This window comes from Erinaceus europaeus, chromosome 11 (genome assembly GCF_950295315.1).
Source record: "Erinaceus europaeus chromosome 11, mEriEur2.1, whole genome shotgun sequence".
Taxonomy (NCBI): domain Eukaryota; kingdom Metazoa; phylum Chordata; class Mammalia; order Eulipotyphla; family Erinaceidae; genus Erinaceus; species Erinaceus europaeus.
In genome coordinates, this window is record NC_080172.1 from 88,781,544 (window position 1) to 88,785,064 (window position 3,521).

General features: G+C 38.3%; 1 pseudogene; it reads right to left on the bottom strand.

Annotated features, from left to right (window-relative positions):
• Positions 1–1,542: 1,542 nt before the first annotated feature.
• Positions 1,543–2,910, bottom strand: LOC103118116 (translationally-controlled tumor protein-like; annotated as a pseudogene).
• Positions 2,911–3,521: the final 611 nt, after the last annotated feature.

The following is a 3,521-nucleotide window of genomic DNA, read 5'->3' on the forward strand; positions in this document are numbered from 1 at the left end:
GAATTGCACCAAAGTAAAAGACTCTGGGGTGGGTGGGTGGGTGGGAGAATACAGGTCCTTAAAAGGACCTAGTGGGGGTTGTATTGTTATATGGAAAACTGAGAAATGTTATGCATGTACAAACTATTGTATTTACTGTCGAATGTAAAACATTAATTTTCTCTCTCCCTCTCTCTTTTTTTTCCCAGACAATAAATTGGATCCACCTGCATATCAGATCTCAGGCTCAGAAAAAAAAAAAAAAAAAAAAACTAGTATAGACATAGGCTCTTTGGACTATAACTAAAATAGGACTACTAACTATCTACAAAATGGAGACCCTCAAATCTTCATCTGCAATATTCCAGCCTTTAGATTCATCAATTTGTTTGGCTTCATATGTTAACTCTGTTTCAGCCCACAGGTTCCAGATACTAACATGATGACAACCAGACTTCTCTGGACTGGCAACCCCACCAATGTGAGGGATAAAGAATAAGGAAACTTCCAATGAAGGGTAGGGGATGTGGAACTCTGGTGGTGGTAATTGCATGGAAATATACCCCTCTTATACCACAATCTTGTCAGTCATTATTAAATCAATAATAATTTTTTAAATAGACAGCTTGTGAACTCAATCTCACTGTTAATTCAGTCATAAAACTGTTATTTCCCTCTTTGTACTCCAATTCATGAATGAAATTTCACTTAATGAAATAGATCATATTCTCTGTAACTGTGGGAAACAGAGTAGAGAAACTAAGAAACAACCAGTTTCCTCCTATAAGTGAAATTCAATATTATTTATTTTTATTTTCACCAGAGCACTGCTCAGCTCTTGCTTATGATGGTGTGGAGGACAGAATCTGGGATGTTAGGTGCCTCTATTTGCATTATCATGATTCTGTCTCCCCAGCCCCAGACTCAGTATTTAGATTCTTATATTTCTGATTTCAAATTTGTGCTCTTCAGACTGCCTCTCCAGGTCTTCAGAGGGGTAATATGTCTTGGTCTCAACTTCATTAATGGCAAAACATGTAGTAGGCATGATTATTTTTTCCAACTATACTAGTTACTTACTATTCTTTAGGTAACCTTTTTGTGAGTTAACTACTTCCATTTCTAGTTAATGAAATGTGTAAAGAATCCACTTCAAATGTTGGCACTATTAAGAGCATAGTCTTTCCCTTTACTTCAACTCAGAATTAACTTTTCAGTCTTGTTTGTTATATTTCAGTCCCAGAAGTAGTCCATAGGTGTTATCTGAAGACAGTTTTAAGATTTCTAGTACAAACTAAAAACCACACTCTAGTCTCTCCAGGAACTACTAGAGAATAGATATAAATAGGTCCCAAACTAAAAGGTATTCTCTCAAATGACTTTAAATTCATTTTATTTTTAGACAACCAAACAAGACATATTTCCATAAAAACAATGAACTTAGTCCAAGTAAATCAGGGTCAAAATAAATGAAGAGCTCAAGATGATAACAGTCCTGTTTGTCCTGGTGTTGAGTAGATGACAAGCAGCCAATTAATAGGTCCAAAGTAAATGCTAAATTTGTTAACATTTTTTTCATCTCAAGCTATCCTTAAAGGAAATCATATATGAGGTCACAATGTCTTCAGGGTAGACCATCAGAGCAACTATATGATCTGGATTCATCTTTTCCCCAGTAAAAATAAACAAAAAATATGGTAATTTTTGAAATTAGCAAGGATGTGCTTGATTTGTTCTGCAGCCCTGTTCATAAGAGGTTTTAGTCTTTCTGGTATCAGTTCTTCAAGTTTGCCTTTAAATGACTGCATGTAATTGTTTAATGTAGGCTGCTTTTGTGAAGCTGGTTTTCTACAAGTGATAGTTCATGACATTGTCAACACCACTGATTACTGGGTTTTCAGTACCTTTGCTCTTAGAGCCTTCAGCAGAGGCATTTCCACCAATGTATAAGTCATCAGTACTGTTCTCTTCCCATCCACTTCCAAGCACGACCCGTCTGGTTGCTTCCCGATCTTGTAGATATCAGAGCACACCTCATCACAGCTGATGAATTCTGTTAGATGATCATGCTGGTGGCAACACTGGTTTGCTAAAAGCCCAGAACTCGCATGGGGCTAGAAATAGGTGGGTAGAAAAGCAACAGACATGTTTTGTTGTTGTTGTTGTTTTGTTTGTTTGTGGGTTTTGTTTTGTTTTTTTAGATAGGGTAATTGAAAAGCAAATATGTAGGGCCAGACAGCAGCACACCTGGCTAAGTGAGGATGTTAATCATGCACAAGCCCCCAGTCACCACTTGCAGAGGAAAAGCTTCACAAGTGGTGAAGCAATGCTGTCTCCCTCTCCTTCTCTTTTCTCCCTCAAATTATCTGCCCTATCAAATAAAATAAATAAAGCTAAAGAAGATCTTTTTTAAAAAAAGATTTTCTTGAAAAAAAAAAAAGCATTGTGCCGGGATAGCCTGAGGGTACTTCTTCCCGGGCTAGTGCTCTCTGGCTTGGAGAGAACTCAACTGGAGCCGATATAGGCTGCAGTGTGGGAGAGGGATCAGGAACCCGTGCCGCACTAACTTCCACAGGAGATACACTCTGGAACTCTCAGAGCCGGAAAGCAATTTCCAGGTGTCTTTAATCAGAAGAGCAGCTGTTTTTATACTCTCCAAGTAGGGTGGAAACAGGATGTGATATAGAGAGGGTGGAGAGAAAAGTGACTGGTGAAAATCAGAGTGTGACAAGGAGGGGGCGGAACAGGCGATAATCCTATCACTGAACCACCAATGCCCTGGAGTGCTTTATGTAAAAGTGATTTATGTAAATAGACCAAAGCTTTGGATCAGTAAATCCCTATATAGGCATATGGTTAAGCAGAAGCCAGGGGGAGGTGGCATACTACCCAACAGCACTGCATGTAGTTTACCACAATAACGAATCCCATTCTAGGGCCAGGCAGTGGAGCACCTGGTTAAGTGCACACATTACAGTGCACAAGGATCTAGATTCAAGCTCCTGTCCCGGACCTGCAAAGGGAAAGCTTCACAAGTGGTGAGCACAGCTGCAGGTGTCTCTCTGTTTCTTTCCCTCTCTACCTCCCCCCCACTTTCAAATTTTCCCTCTCTCTATTCATATAATAAACAAATAATAAATGAACATTTTTAAAAGAATCCTTGTCTAGAATAATACATTTTTTTATAATATCAACTCTGCTTCTATGTGACCATCAGCTTAAACTTTCAAATTTTCATATGGGCATAATAATGTCTAACTCAGAATAGTAGTCGTGGTGGATTTAGGCCCTGAATTTTCAAGACAAGTTCTACATTATTCATGTTTTCTTTCAGGCCTCACTGGCAATTTCTCTATTTCTGGTAGTATTTTCCTCAAAAGCTCATCTCACTCCTAAGATTAGTTCATCAATTGATGTTTGATATATTTTCCTCATTTTTAGTTTCTTCTGGCTTAGTTGGAATTTCTTCCTGGTCTCTCTCCTGACTCATTATTGTAGCTGGTTTAACTGTCTTTGATTTCATCATTTTTTTTTGGTGTGTT